Source organism: Myxocyprinus asiaticus, chromosome 8, assembly GCF_019703515.2.
Source record: "Myxocyprinus asiaticus isolate MX2 ecotype Aquarium Trade chromosome 8, UBuf_Myxa_2, whole genome shotgun sequence".
Classification (NCBI taxonomy): Eukaryota; Metazoa; Chordata; class Actinopteri; order Cypriniformes; family Catostomidae; genus Myxocyprinus; species Myxocyprinus asiaticus.
The window spans coordinates 17,818,911-17,836,279 of NC_059351.1; the positions used below are offsets into that span (position 1 = coordinate 17,818,911).

The 17,369-nt window shown below is 39.4% G+C and overlaps 1 protein-coding gene across 3 annotated transcripts in view; it reads right to left on the reverse strand.

Moving 5' to 3' along the window:
- Positions 1-16,949, reverse strand: part of LOC127445108 (E3 ubiquitin-protein ligase HECW2-like) — a 94,800-nt gene extending 77,851 nt beyond the window's left edge. For all 3 annotated transcript variants that reach the window (XM_051704907.1, XM_051704906.1, XM_051704905.1), the window contains exon 1: positions 16,416-16,949. The gene's annotated coding sequence lies outside the window, so the exon portion shown is untranslated. The remainder of the gene's footprint in view (positions 1-16,415) is intronic.
- Positions 16,950-17,369: the final 420 nt, after the last annotated feature.

The window sequence follows — 17,369 nt, forward strand, 5'->3', positions numbered from 1 at the left end:
TTTTTTATTTATTTTTTTCAAATCAATGAACAGTATATCATGTTTTTTTTTTCTGCTCTCTATTTTGCAATTGTAATCTTATTTTAGGAGTGTGTAGATAACTATACTGAAATGTAAAAAATATTAATAACTGAAATGCAGAACATTTCTCTGTACAAAGTCATCTATACTCTATACAAAGTCATTCTGGTAACATTTCCTGCTTACTAAATAAATACATTTTTGACAGCAAAATGACATGATTTACAGAATAAAGCATCCTATCAAGCATTCTGTGTAATAATTAAGAAATAGAAATGAGCAAGAGTGCTGATGTACAGAACACAACCAACCCGGTCTCATGACAATTCATATAGTCCATAACCATGATTTTAATAAGAAAAAACTTTTGTGTACTAATGGAAGAAAGAGAACATTGTAGTTTTGAATGAGCATTTTTACTATTTTTCCTAAATTCGACCCCTTACCCAATCCTAAACCTAAACATTATTTTAAAAGGACAATAACTTTTGTGTACCATGGAAGAAAGCAAACATTGAGGTTTGGAATGAGACCAGAAAAGCATATTACAGGTTACTGACATACATCATTTGTATTGCATAAATTAACCCTATAACACTGTATGTATCAAATATGACACACAACGTTTGACGGTTCCTGTTTCAATCTGTTCAAGCTGAAAAGCCAAAAAACGTATGGTAAGTTTCACATGTTTATGGCACCATCTAGTGGTTATTTGTGGAAAAAAAGTGGTTTCAATGTTTATATCGATCTATTTAAAATGCCGGCGGACTGGGGGGCCTGCGTAGCTCAGCAAGTATTGATGCTGACTACCAACCCTGGAGACGCGTGTTGGAATCCAGGGCATGCTGAGTGAATCCAGCCAGGTCTCCTAAGCAACCAAAATAGCCCGGTTGCTAGGGAGGTTAGAGTCACATGGGGTAACCTACTCGTGGTCACGATTAGTGGTTCTCGCTCTCAGTGGGGCATGTGGAACGTTGTGAGTGGATCGTGGAGTGTAGCATGAGCCTCCACATGCAGAGTCTCCGCGGTGTCATGCACAAAGAGCCACGTGATAAAATGCGCAGATTGACGGTCTCAGAAGCGGAGGCAACTGAGACTTGTCCTCCGCCACCCAGATTGAGGTGAGTAACCGTGCCACCACTAGGACCTACTAAGTACTGGGAATTGGGCATTCCAAATTGGGAGAAAAGGGGATAAATAAATTATTTTTTTTAAATGCCGGTGGACTTGCGTGAAAAATTACTCTGTTGGGATAATTGACAGCTTCTTTTAATAAAATAAATGTGACAGTAATGATTATATTGTTACTTATATTTTAAAATGAGGATTTGCTGAATATAAGCAACTTATGCCTGGTTAAAATTTTGTATATTATTTTATTGAAAAAGCATGTTGAAATCCATATGTATCAAATATGATACAACAGGCTTTGATCTATTTCTCTCAATCACCATTACATTACATTCATGCCCACTATAAAAAAAAAAAAAAAATTTTTTAAAGAAATCACAGAGCTTTGAAAATTCTGACATTATTTTTATATAAAGTGTGAACTAATATTTCTGTGTATTTTCATATATGCAGCCTGCTCTGTCATTATAAAGATCTCATTATTTTACATTACAAGCTATCATAATGTCATCTTACCATAAGTTCCTGAGACCCAGCAAAAAATAAGTAAATTACAATTTCCCTTTTTTAAATGTCAATATAGCGTTTGGTGCATAAAATCGCTTCCGCGTGAACCACAGTACTGCACATTATGCTGGGTGTCCACTGGTACGTGGTGAGCGAAGTGAAGCGAGCGTTTTCAATTAATTCCTATGGGAGCAGAGCGTCATCGGAATGAACAGAAAACAGTGGACACAAACGCCAGTGGACACATATGGAAACGCCTTGTTAATATCTGTATTTTATGTCGTTCCTACCATCTATCCATATTGTTAGGTCAGACCACATAACCTCAAGTGCACTGGACTGTGCCAATATAATTTAAGCACTGGGGGAGGGCAGATATCTACTCTTCCCAATGCCTGTGGCTCTTTCTCTGCCAGGAATTGTCAGCTCACCTGAGATCCATTAGCTAATGATCTTACATCCTGTCCCTTCATTGGAGTTCTCTCTTCTGAAGCCGGTGAGGCAGAGGATGACTGACTCAACTCTCCCGGTCTGAGACGGTACGGCTAAATCCTGTCTAATGCCTCCAGAGAGACCTTACCTTTGAACCTAAGCACTCAGGTTAAACGCTGGCCTGACGGGAGGACACGTATACAATGATGCATTAGTAGCAAAAGGCACTAGTTTACTTGAAAAAATGGGGATTTCTGAGGTCGTATAGGCTATATATCTCATTCATCATCAATATGCAGCTTTTGCTTTCCTTTAATAATTTCTCAAGCCATGATAAGGAAATGACCACATAAACAGATGCTGTGATTGGTTTCAGAAAGATTTTCTGGGCTCAGCAGAAGGTCACTTCCCTTACAAATAAAGTTACCATGGGAACCATAGTTTATGCCGAAATACCTTAGTTATTAGGCTATTGGTGCATGCTAAAGGAAGCATTACTATTCCTATTACTTTCTGTTTCATCTTGATTATAAGGACACCCAAGAAAATATCAAATATAGCCTAAAAGTTTGTAATTTGACATCAAGTACCAATATATACAGTAGCAATGTAGCTATTTAAAAAATAAATTAAGTTCACCCTACATGTTCCCAGATGAATATCTTGTTTCAGTTGGAACAGAAACTGAAGTAAATTGACATTACAGAAGTAAAATGTCAAGGAACACTGTTTCATGTTGACTTTATTGACACCGGTGGTAGTCGAAAAAATTACCAAGATGAATTTATGACTGCAATATATTTAAAATAGCCTAAATGTTTGTCATTTGACATCAAAATTCCACTCTACATTTTTCCTGTATGAATATCCTGTTTCAGTCGGAAATGCATCACATTACAGAAGTAAAATGGGTGTAAAATGGGTTTCATTATGACTTTAATGACACCTGAGATAGTCGAAAAAAAATGACCAAAATGAATTTATGACTGCAAGATATTTAAAATATAGCCTTAAAGTTTGTAATTTCACATCAAAATACACAGATCAGCCACAACATTAAAACCACCTGCCTAATATCATGTAGGTCCCCCTCGTGCCGCCAAAACAGCTCTGACCCATTGAGGCATGGACTCCACAAGACCTCTGAAGGTGTCCTGTGGTATCTGGCACCAAGACGTTAGCAGCAGATCCTTTAAGTCCTGTATGTTGCGAGGTGACGCCTCCATGGATCAGAGTTGTTGGTCCAGCACATCCCATAGATGCTCAATCGGATTGAGATCTGGGGAATTTGGAGGCTAAGTCAACACCTTGAACTGTTTATCATGTTCCTCAAACCATTCCTGAAAAATTTTTGCAGTGTGGTGGGGCGCATTATCCTGCTGAAGTAGGCCACTGCCATCAGTGAATACTATTGCTATGAAGGTGTGTACACAGTCTGCAACAATCTTTAGGTAGGTGGTACAATACATGAATGCCAGGACCCAAGGTTTCCCAGCAGAACATTGCCCAGAGCATCACACTGCCTCCGCCGGCCTGCCTTCTTCCCATGGTGCATCCTGCTGCCATCTCTTCCCCAGCTAAACTACGCACATGCAACCTCTGTTCACATGATCTAAAAGAAAACGTGATTCATCAGACCAGGCCACCTTCATCCATTGCTCCATGGTCCAGTTCTGACACTCACATGCCTATTATTGGCACTTTTGGCGGTGAACTGTGTGTTATGATACCTTTCTATCATGGCCAACATTACGTTTTTCAGCAATTTGTGCTATAGCAGCTCTTCTGTGGGATCGGACCATACGGGCTATTCTTCACTCACCGCGCGCATCAATGAGCCTTGGGCGCCCATGACCCTGTTCACCGGTTGTCCTTCCTTGGACCACTTTTGGTAGGTACTAACCACTGCATACCGGGAACCCCCCCACGAGACCTGCCGTTTTGGAGATGCTCTGACCCAGTCGTCTAGCCATCACAATTTGGCCCTTGTCAAAGTCCTTACGCTTGCCCATTTTTCCTGCTTCCAACACATGAATTTCAAGAACTGACAGTTCACCTACTGCCTAATAGATCCCACCCCTTGACAGGTGCCATTGTAATGAGATAATAAATGTTATCACTTCACCTGTCTGTGGTTTTAATGTTATGGCTGATCAGTGTACATACAGAAGCAAAGTAGCGATATTTTAAAATTTAAGTTCAACCCTACATTTTTCCCAGATGAATATCCTGTTTCAGTTGGAAACATGGCACATTACAGAGGTAAAATTGCTTGGGAACGCGATTTCATGTTGACTTTAATGACACCCCTGACAGTCAAAAAAATGACCAAGATGACTTAATAACTGCAAGACACTTCAAATATAGCCTAAAAAGTTAAATATACAGAAAATACAGACAGAGGCAAAATAGCATTTTATTTATTCAGCAAAAGTAGCTGCATGCTAGTTAGCTAGTATGCTAACTGCTATATGCTGACTATTAACAATAATCCTTCAGGGCTTAAAGTACCTTAAATACAGCTTAAACTGCAAAATTGTCTACCTGTGTTTAATGTCCTCAGGTAAAGTGTAAACAAATGTTTGTTTTTTTTTTTTTTTTTTCAGGAACAAACATTCCCCCAAATTAGACTATTGCAGCAACACCTTGTATCATTTCACCGTTTATTTATACAACGTTGAGGGTGACGCTATTTATAGATGAGCTAGCACATCCTGGGCACTCGAATGCCAAAGCACTGACCCATATCTGAGGTGGGTTTGTGCATGCCAGCTGCCGTTCTCAGGCTAACAATAGGCTAATGTAGCACGTAAACATGTTTGCTACCATTGCTGTGTACTAATGTCCTTTGATTCACACGTGATGTCAGTTATGCATTACAATATTGGATATTTAGCATTACAGAATAGATTAATGTAATTTATTTTGTAACGATTTGTTTGTTGTGACATAAACTGCAGAAAAGAGGGCCGCTATATGATGGAAAAAAATCACAAATGAGCTCTCTTTAACATCTCAACTGTTTCATCAAAGATTTCAGAAGTGATCTAAACAATGTTCTCAGATTTGCCAAGACACAAAAGTCAGAGTTCAATAGTCACTTCAATATAAACTCAAATATTTCTCATTAAATTCTTCTAAGACCAAATTATCAGAACAATGCTATCCACATTAATTGTATAGCTTTATAGTTTTGCTGTATGCCAATGTGGCAGGGCGGAGGGCGAGGCCGGGCCGTGATGCTGCACACCCGGCCCCTAATCAGGCTGATCAAGCCCGAGAGGGATAAAGGCGACCGGAGGCAGCAGAGAGAGAGAGAGAGAGAGAGAGAGAGAGGATTACAGGCAGCTGCCCTGTATGTGTTTATGTTTGTCTTTTTGTTTAAGTTAATCAAATGATTAAATTAAACAAAAAGACAAACATAAACACACACAGACAATCAAACATAACTCTCTCTCTCTCTCGGGCTGCAGCCTCCGGTCGCCTTTATCCCTCTCGGGCTTGATCAGCCTGATTAGGGGCCGGGTGTGCAGCATCATGGCCCGGCCTCGCCCTCCGCCCTGCCACAGCCCTCCGCCCTGCCACAGCTAACAATGATCTAATTTTGTGTCTATTCTTACTTCTATAGGTTTTCAGGAAAAAGCTCAGCAATAACATTGTGGTTTTTGATGAATAAATCAACAAATATCACTGTGAATGTATTCATTAAACGTCCCATCTTAACTGACAAAGCTAAGTCAGTCTGACAGCACTGTTTGGATGAGCAATAGGCCATGATGTATTTTGGGAAGTTAATTTAATGTAAGTTGTGTGTGTACATTCTATTCAAGGAAACACCAGGAAAAACCATGACTTCTTCCTGCGATTGCTCTGTATGCAAAAAACACAGTAAAAAAAACAAAAACAAAACACAGCCAGTAACCACAATGACGCAGGAACAATGACACACACAAATGTACAAAATTAGACACTTGCTTATAATGCTGTTGATGCATTAGCAGTCTAACTTGCATGTACACGCATAAACACTCACAGTGATGGCAACAAGATATCCACACCATTCAAAGTCAGCAAAACACAAACAGACGCAAACATATTTCATGCACAAACCACTGCGTACAATTTTTAAATCTCTAACTGAAGGCTCAACTGTAGAGTATATGACACATGCACGTATAAAAAAGCCAACTTTATATACATGTCTACGTTAATTTAGACTAGGAATGGTTCAGAATGGTCGTCAAACGACAAATCTAGTCCAGCCTGATCTCATGAAAATTATGTGATTGTGGCCAAATATTTGCTAAATGATATTACATGGCACCTCACACGTTTAGATGTGAAATGTCTCGTTTTTAACTCGTTTTTAGATGCGCTAAAAACGAGTTAAATTTTCTCCCAAACAGAAGAGGTTTTTAAGGTTAATGCTCTATTGAGATTATTTAAATCAACAAAACCTACCTCCCTACCCTAAATCTTAAATCTAAACCTAACCGATAGTGTCATAAAAGCAAATGTGAGATAAAAAACACAATTGCTGAAGTAACTATGTCAATTTGTGGTGCTCCTATGACACTTTCGGCTCAAGTTCCAACTCGCGTGCTCTTCACAATTTGTACCTTGATCCTTGGCATCGCAAGTGCAATACTCTATCATTTGAGCTACTGTGCGATTTCACTACACTCGAACAAGCTTGTAAATGTAGTTGGTTATGTAATGCAAATGTTAAAATATATCACCTTTCAAGTTACGCTCGAAAGCTTTTTGATGTCATAAGATAGCATTGTGTGTGGAACAAGGCAAAAAGTAAGTGTTTATGAACTGAGTCATCAAAAAGAAAGTCATACAGTGTTTAGAACAGCATGATTGGCGATACAAAATAGTGTTATTTGTCATGCCAATAAAGCACAGTAACTGAGCCAAATCGATTCCATTAGATCAGATCCCTTAATCAAAGGTGCTTTTGTCAGCTACAGCCTTGTCAGACAGTATATCTCTGACTCTTTGTGTTACACTCTGTTTCCAATGATGTCAGACTTTGTCTCTCATCTCTTGCATCTGCTGCTGTTATTTAGCCAAGAGTGTCTGATCTAATGTCCAATAACAGTCTTAGCCACAGAGATAAACAATCAATACTGGAATCAAGACATCATCCATTAATCCTATGTTAAAATGTTCCCTGTTGTGCTCTGGTTAGAGCTTGAACAGCTCAATATTTGTAACGAATGAATCATGGGCAATTACTGTTTATTGTTATTACTATTTTGTTTTTAACTCTGTATTTGAATATATAATATTTAACACGATAAAAAAAAACACTTCTGGCTTTGAATTCTCTCGATAAATCAAATATAAACACAGTAGATGTTCCTTAAAGCTCACGTGTGTAATTTTTAGCGCCACCAAAAGGAATTGCATAAAAAAAAATTTTTTTTCAAAACAAACAGATAGTCCTGCCCACAACTCATGCCATTGGTCCAGTCAGTGTTGTTATCTCTCTTAAGACGGGTCACTAGAAAACAAACAAAATAATTTTCAATGTGCCACAGAAACAGTGTTTACAGTTTCCAAGAAAATTATCCTATGAATGGCTTACTTGTAGTTGTCTCTACATATTAAGCCGGGATAGGAAAAGTATTTGAACACAGAACAAGTTACATATTTCATCTTTAAGAGAGAAAACTAAGGAACTGTTTGCAAAGCAGATTATACTATACTATGCTTGGGCCCAGTTCGGAAATGAATGCGCATGTTTATGTAACCAGCTGAACCTGTTAGAGAAGCGAGTATCTGGTTGAATGAGAACCAGGCCACCCTGAAATTGAGTCTGAAGGTAGAGACGGCTGCCAATGACTGAGCCACCAGCTTTAACTGTGTCATCTAATCCACAGATCACATACATGGTCTAAATAGTCCTGTGCTGGGATTCTGGAGCTGCTCTTAAAAGCAAAGCCTCGTATGACCTCATTCCTTATGATGAAATCTTGTCTACAGAACCTTCTACAGAGTGGTTGTATTCACTTAATCACTTTCTTTGAACATTTCAACCAAAGAAAAGCACGAAAAACAACCAAACCAGATCAAAAGGTAATACAATCTATCATTACTGTAATGTGTGTGACTATAAGGCAAAAACATACATTACATAAGTATGCAAATAGCAAGTAGCTAGAAGCTACTTAAGCTCAACACTGTGTGTCACTGCATTCCATAATGTGACATCACATTTCATAATGCAGTGCAAGTATGCTTTGTATTTTCAGCATTGCCACAAGAGGCGCCATCACGAGCGTTAGCAGAAAGTGATGTACAGTCAGTTTCCACGTTCTGGTCAACTACTGTCATGGCGAAGCAACAGTTTATAGCTAGCATATCGAATAATAACTCATCTGGTTTAATGACGCAGATATCTGAAGGTAACTCTATCTCCCCCTAGAATAATGAAGTTTGTTACCACCACAATAATGCAACAACACACCTTAACAATAACGAAACAATTGGACTCATGACCCATCTTGCACTCTTAGGTGTTCGCAAAGTTTTGTCCACTAAAATGCTCTCTAAAATGAGAATGTCTCTCCCCCTAAAGGGCTGTTCACACAGGACGCATTCTTGCATCTTTGACAATGACAATGTGTCTGTGTTTTTTACAGCATCTCACATTTTTAAGAGGCCGCATCAAGTTAAACACAGTTCAGTTTCTATAAAACGCATTTTGAGACAACTGTGTTTCATTCCATCTAGCCTATTTTTAGAATGTGTTCTGTGTGTATTGTCCATTAGACCACCTCCTACCGATTAGCAAGTAGCTAATCATGGTTTACAGTTGTAATGTTGTGATGTTCACAGTTGTGATGCAATCTATCGTTACTGTAATGTGTGTGACTATAAGGCGAAAACATACTTTACGTTAAGTATAATAACGCACATTTTTCTAGCTTCGCAAGCTCAAAATCATGTGTCGTGTTCTAAAAACCACAATTCATTATGCAATGCAAGTATGCGTTATATTTTCAGCATTGCCACAAGGGGCGCCATCACCAGCGTTAGCATAAACTGACTTCCTCTAGAGTCAGTTTTCTCATTCTTGTTAAGTATTGTCATGGCAGAGCAACAGTTTTAAGAAGTTAAGTGAAATTTAGCCAAACTGTTGACATACAGCTAGCTACTCAAATAATAACACATCCAGTTTAATGACACAGACATCTGAAGGTAACTCTATTGCCCCCAATTGTTACCACCACAGTAACGCAACAACATGCCTAAACAACAACGAAATGACTCATGACTCATATTGAACTCAGGGGTGTTTGAAAGGTTGTCCAATAAAACGCTCTCTAGAATGAGAATATTCCACCCCCTAAGGGGCTGTTCAGACAGGACACGTTCTTGCGTCTTCAACAATGACCATGCGTTTGTGTTTTTTACAGCATCTCGTGTTTCTAAGATGCCACATCAAGTTAAAAACAGTTCAGCTTTCAAATTGGGAAGAAAAAAAAAACATTTAGGGACAACTGTGTTTTGTTTTTAGATTTTGTTGCACTCCAACTAGCTTATTTATTCGCAAGAACATGTTCTGTGTGAACGACCCCTTGTACCACCTCCTACTGACTAGAAGCAAGTCACTTAGCTTAATTCAATAGTTCAAAGTTGTGATGTAAATGAAAACCTACTTGCTATCATAAAAAAAATTATAAATACAGTATGTTCTGCCCAAACTAAAACATATTTAACATGATCCTTTCCTCAGTTAAAGTACTTACAATGGAACCCAGATAGCACACATAATTCTTCAAGATGTCGTTTTAGATCTTTTCATCTGGAAAGCATCACAATCTAATTAACATCTTCTAAACATCTTAAAGAATAGATTTATAAACAATCTAAATCCAAAACATCTCAAAGACATCAACTGAATGTCTTAATGGCATCTGAGACATACTTATTGACATACTGTTCGTCTTATAGACTTATTGCAGATCAGCAAATAACGTAAAAAATGTCTTCAAAACACACACATCAAATAGACATCTGGGTGATGTACCTGTGCTATCAGGGAAATAAACACGGCCATGCACTTCAAGACAGGGACTAAAAACGGTTCAAGGAACGAAAATAAAAACCGAAAACAAAAAAATGTTTATGCAGAACGTAACCGAAAACGGGAACAAAAGTGATTTTCAATTGTTCCAGAGTGAATGTGTTATTTTTAAACCGGTTGTAACCAGTTAATTTCATTCCAATAGTTTTTTCATGAAACCAAAGGGTTTATCACAGTACATTTTTCTTTAACTACACCACTTCATGTTGCCCGAAATAATTAAAACGTGCTTTAATCGTGAAGGAAACCGCTGCATCACATATTTCTTTGCCTAATTGCCCGTTGTGGATGTCACATTCTGTGAATGAAGACCTTTTTAACAACTATGTATAATTATTACAGATACTGTACATGCACAGCTAATCCAGATACAAGGAAAACATTATTAGAGGTAAAAAGTACATTTCTCAGTTGTTTCCAAGTCTTCACTGAATTATTGTTAGATATGATGCATTAATACAGATTTGATGCTGCCGGGTTTTGACTGAGAAGCAGATCTGTAATTAAAATTATACTTAACTGTTAATTAACTGTATGCTTGTTTTTATTTCTATGTTAATATATCCACCACACAGGAAATGTGTTTTTATTTTTGCTTATTTTGGTGTGGCAATTGTCTTATTTTGGGCTTGTTTTTCCAGACCAGGTTGCAAGTTTCTCTAGCGAGATCTGGCAACACTGCAACTGGTATTTCACCCACCCCTTAGCGGAGAGTACAGTCATTTTAAATAGAATGTTATTAACTGTTCTTTTATTTTGTTATAACCGGTTACCATTTGGAAAGGAGACAGCCTTGTGCAAAAGTTACCGGGTTTATCAGCGTATATGGTCATGACTAGGTTTGGAAACCGAGAACCAGGAGGTTCCATTCTTTAAAAAATACCAGAATCATGGGGCCTGGGTAGCTCAGCGAGTATTGACACTGACTACCACCCCTGGAGTCGGGAGTTCAAATCCAGGGCGTGCTGAGTGACTCCAGCCAGGTCTCCTAAGCAACCAAATTGGCACATGGGGTAACCTCCTCGTGGTCGCAATTAGTGGTTCTCGCTCTCAGCGGGGCACGTGGTAAGTTGTGCGTGGATCGCTGAGAGTAGCATGAGCATCCACATGCTGTGAGTCTCCACGGTGTCATGCACAGCAAGCCACGTGATAAGATGCACAGATTACTGTCTCAGAACCGGAGGCAACTAAGACTTGTCCTCCGCCACCCGGATTGAGGTGAGTCACCGCGCCACCACGAGGACCTACTAAGTAGTGGGAATTGGGCATTCCAAATTGGGGAGAAAATTTGTATGATCTTCGTGAATTTTGGTTCCGTTAACGGTTCTCCTGCGTGCAATTTTCCGCTGATGCGGCTGGAATACCATCCTGAAATACTCTGACAGGGTTTCCAGCAGTGCAACGCTGACCTCTACAGACTCTACAGCATAAAACTCACAGCTCTACAAGTGTATTTGATTTACGATCCAACGATTCTTGAGCCGGCTCTTTTGACTCTACAGCACGACACATATGCGCTTCCGGTATAGTTCGATTCCCGAAAGAATTATTCAAAGGAGCCCGTTCTTTTGAACCTACAGCACAAACATACGGCGCTTCCTGTATAGTCTGATTCCCGAAAGAATAATTCTGCTGAGCTGGTTCTTTTGAATCTACAACGTGAAACAGACAGCACTTCCAGTATATTCTAGTATACAAGTAATCGTATACAGCTACGCAAGTTATGAATGTCTAACTCAAAATTAAATAAGAACTGTTGAAGTCTCACAAGCCTGCAGTACAACATTAGGCTACAAATCACAGTCTTAACTGTCTCTAGAACTGTTTCTGTTTATTTAATGATGACCTGTGAGATTTAAATCAAGCAGTGCAGTTACTGACTGGTTGTTCATATGACAATGTATAACACTATGTAACACAATTTTTGTTCCTGGATAGTAAGTGTTATTTCCTTATTCCTTATGCCTCAAAAGTATAGAAAATGGCTATTTTTCCCCACAAACTTTGCTTTTGTGACCAGGACAGTGATATTTTGAAATGTACCTATATCTGATGAGAAAACGGGCGAATGTGTGTCTTTTCGTTCAAATAAAGTCAGAAAAAACAACATATGAATCCAAATTAACATGTATTTATACTAAAATAATACAAAAATGGCTACAAAAGATTTAGAAGTGAGTAGTGTTTCGAGATTTACGATTATACTGTTAATCACTTTCACGAATCAGCCCCCAAATGTAGTCTCCCATCCTGTTCTCGTTATACTGTCCTTGGTAGCGGCGTTCAAAGTCCAGTATATCCTGGTGGAAGTGCTCACCTTGCTCCTCTGAGTATGCTCCCATGTTCTCTTTGAATTTATCAAGATGAACATCAAGGATATGGACTTTGAGGGACATCCTACAGCCCATTGTGCTGTAGTTCTTTAACCAGATCCACATAGTTTTTGGCCTTGTGATTGCCCAGGAAGCCCTGAACCACTGCGACAAAGCTGTTCCAAGCTGCTTTCTCCTTACTAGTGAGCTTCTTGGGGAATTCATTACACTACAGGATCTTCTTTATCTGTGGTCCTACAAAGACACCGTTTTTGACCTTTGCCTCAGACAGCTTAGGGAAGAAGTCTTGAAGGTACTTGAAGGCTGCCAACTCCTTATCTAGAGCTCTGACAAACTGTTTCATATGGCCCAATTTGATGTGCAGTGGTGGCATCAGCACCTTCCGGGGGTCCACCATTGGCTCCCACTTGACGTTGTTCCTCCCCACAGAGAACTTGGTCCGCTTTGGCCAGTCCTGCCTGTGGTAGTACACCCTGGTGTCCCTGCTGTCCCAAAGGCAAAGATAGCAGGGAAACTTGGTAAAACCACCTTGGAGACCCATCAGGAATGCCACCATTCTGAAGTCTCCTATGACTTCCCAGCCATACTCATCATACTTCAAGGTGTCCAGCAAGGTCTTGATACGGTTGTAATCCTCTTTGAGGTGCACCGAGTGAGCCAGGGGAAGAGACAGGTATTTGTTACCATTATGGAGCAGCACGGCTTTGAAGCTCCTGGATGAGCTGTCAATGAAGAGGCGCCACTCATTCTGGTTACAGGCGATTCCAATTGCCTCGAACAGACTGGTCACATTGTGGCAGAAGCAGAGCCCATCTTGATGGGTTTAGAAGCTGGAAAAAGTTTGGTGACACTTCCTCTGATCTGCGACTTGCACACTTTCATCCAACAAGTTCCACTGCCTGAGCCTAGATGTCAAAAGCTTGGCACTGGACTTGGTGAGACCAAGATCTCTAACCAAGTCGTTGAGGTCTTTTTGGTTGGGTAAGTATGGGTTTCTCTCCTCAGCTCCACCTCTGAAATTGTCATCTGGATCTACAACGTCTTCCTTGCTCTCTGACTTACTGCTCTCTTCTAAAGACAGCTGCTCTCTCTCCAGAGGAGTGGGTACGGGGAGCTCATGGCAGTGTGGCACCGGGGTGATGGATGAAGGAAGGTCCAGATACGTGATAGCAGGTGCATTCTTGCCAGTCTGACGTTTGGAAGGGTCCACCATGCATCTTACCTTTTTTTTACAGTGCTCGCAGGTGAAATGAGGTGCCCAGGGTTTGTCTTGATCCCCGACAGGCATGTTGAAATATGCCTTGTAGGCCTCACACATCTTAGCAGATGCTTCCACTAGCAGTACATTTTCACTCTTGTCTTGATAAATTGGCCGCAGACATAGCAAAATGCGTCTGCCGGGTGCTTGCAGCCTCTTGATGCAATCTCAGAAAAATGCAGATATGTATCCACTTAGGCAGCTGGAACTAAACTAAGGGGCCGTTTACACGACAATGTTTTCAACTAAAAAACGGAAAACTTTTTATGCGTTTAGGCTGTTCGTTTACACGACAACGGCGTTTTGGGGCCTGAAAATGCAGACTTTTGAAAACGGGTTTCAAAGTGCACGTTTTTGAAAATGATGCCGTTATCGTCTCCGTGTAAACATACAAAAACGTGAATATGTGAAAACGATGACGTCACGCGCACGCGTATTACGTGTTATATAAAGAATGATGGATTGATATAATTATCAATATGAATACTGGTGTCTGTGCAAATAACAATAATCAACCATTTATTCATTTGGAGTGTTTTGTATGGAGTGAGAACCTGCAATTTGAAAATCTTGAAATTAATGTATGGATTCAGATGGGAAAAATTTATTTATATTTTAAATGTTATTTATTTATTTACTTTTATTTGATGTACCTTTACCCTGCAATTAATTCACCCACCGCTTATGTATATAGCCTATAGACAGAGATGTGATGCCATGTACAGTATTCAATGATATGCTTAGAATTTGAAAACATGAGGCAGTGAAAATGCATGTTAGATCCAGTGTTCACAAGACCTCTCTCTCTTTCCATCAGAAGATATCCATATATCAGAGTTCTGTCTGATATCCAAAACCAGTCAACATCAACAGCTTGTTATGTTAACTTACTCTCCTACCAGCCCAACAGTCAGCAGGGGGAATACAGAAGGCAAGAGACGAAGTGGTGGTTAAAAATGAGCAGAGTTTATTGAATAATCTTGAGAGTTCAGTCTACAGGCATGCGCGCGGGTACTTCAAAACAACGCGCAAGACATTCAAAACTACAATGGCGGACTACAGGACTGTGTTTGTGCTGCTCAAGATTTTGAGTTAATTGATGCTTCTCCAGCAAAGTGTAGATTCACTGCATCACTACTATGACCAGCGATCGCCATCTTTATTGTTTGTATTCACCGCTCTGTGGAAGAATGCTTATGTGCGCAGGCACATAGTGTTTCTTTACAAAGTGACATCGCCAACTACTGGCCTGGCATGCATAATACAGCGTTTTTAGTCGTTTTCGCAGATCCGTGTGAACGGGGATCATTTTGACAACGTTGTCGTCTGTACGCAAAACTTTTCAAAAACACAAAGGAAAAATGTTTCCGTTTTTAGTACATTGTTGTCGTGTAAACGTACCCTAAACTGGTGGGCTTAAGGCCCCTGTATTTATACTACTATTTATATTACTGGAAAGTTCTAGAAAGTTCTAGAAGTTACTCCAAGTTTACTCAGCACTGAGTCTGTCTGGAATGTTCTGGAAAATAGGTACATTTCAAAATATCACTGTCCTGGTCACAAAAGCAAAGTTTGTGGGGAATAATAGCCATTTTCTATACTTTTGAGGTATAAGCAATTAGGAAATAACACTTACTACCCAGGAACCAAAAAAAAAAAAAAAAACATTTGTTACACGGTGTAACAAATACACAAGTTTTGTATAAATGAATTAATAAAATATGCCATCACATTTTTTTTGGTTTAGATTTATTTAAAATATAGTTAGGATCTATTATTGGATTGTTTTTATGTCTCTAAAAAGTCTGCAAACACACCTTTTAAAATAATTTTATTAAATGTATTTCTGATTTGTTATATCTGCTCTGCAGAAATCTGAAATGATCTAATTATTTGGTAACAGACAGCAGACGGTAGTAAATACAATAAGAATTGCTTTTTTTCATTTCCAAATAATTCTTTTTGAAAAAGGTATTAGAAGAATTACTGGAACCGTTACTGGAACCGTTAAGGTACCGGAATCATTAAGAGGAATCGGAACCGTTGAATTCCTTAGGATTCCCAACCCTAGTCATGACGCGAGTTTGCACAGACAGGGTTAGAAAGAATTTTCATTACACTAGTCTCATGTCAACACATATAATGTTTCAGTTTTGTAGCTATACTTTCGAATTGGTGCACATTTTAACGTTAAATGCGTCGCGCCGTTTACTTTAATTGTATATTTTAATAAAAACCGAGGGAGAGTTAAAATTATTTTCTGTGGAAATCGACATCATGCCAGAAACGTTGTCAATACGGCTTATCTTGTATTGACCCTGGAACCTAATCGAAATTCCTTTTAGAAACAAAACCTGTGGCACATTTAAAGTTGCACCTACAACATAAAACATTGTCAATATAAATGTGAATCTAATGAATAAAATCAATGCTGCTTTAGTTAGTTTTCTTTATGAATCAATGTCCTAAGGAAAATGGTGGTGCTGATTATAATACATTTGCCATTAAAAAAAATAAATAAATGGATTTATTATGCTCTTTTATTATTCCAATGTGCGTGTCACATAGGCAATCAATATTTTAGCAATAAATCAAAATGAAATGTACAGGTAAACATGTTATCACTTACAATCAAATGAATCTGAGGATGAATTTCAGACAGCGAGTATACTGAAACATAAACACCGGGATGGACTGAATAGCTGATGGGCGCTGTAAAGGACCACGGGCCTCTGTGCGGATTTCAGTGCGGGATCCAGAGCGCTTCTCACAGGTTTCGTGTTGAACGTCCCTCTCCTCTTCCTTCTCCTAAGCCATCCGTGTCAACGGCACAACAACCAGACCAAACCTTCCCGAACACCGGACTAAAAGAAACCCAAATGATATTTACTGCCCAATGTCGGTCTATATCCGTGCGCACGGCGTGCCAGTCTGGATCCAGTCGCTTTCATCTCTTATTAATTTAGAAAGAGCGCCATATCCGCTCTGTGCCACCTCATGCCCGCGGAAAGCCCTCGCACTGGAACAAAAACATACGCGTGGCCAGGCGTAAAGCATCACCTAAACGCGTAATAGCGTTATTGTGATTGCTGCTTTTCATTTGTGTTGGATTAATTCCACGGGCTTTGCCGTCTGCTGCTTATGTTTTGAGCAACAGCAGCACACAGACGCGAAGCTAATGCGAGGGAGGAGTTCACTCACTCTGTTTTAATGTTCGAATCGCGAGTGAGTTGTTCTTATGAACCGGTTCTTTTAAATGATTTGTTCGAACCGATTCGCAAAGCGCTACTCTACTCAACTGAATGGGCCGTTTGTAACGTGCATTCACTTTTAGTCATTTAGGAAAGGCTTTTATCCAAAACGACGTACAAATGAGGACCATAAATAATGAATTTGTCATACAAAAGCCAACAACCGCACTGCCAAGTGCCGAGAGTTAGCAATAGCAACGCGTTCTTGCACTTCGTCTGCACTATTTTTATTGGACAAGAGACAAACGGAGACATTTTTGGAGTAAAAAGTTGTTCAACTTTGAAAAACACATTCTAATCCATTTCCGATGCACTGTCCATGTTTGATTTCT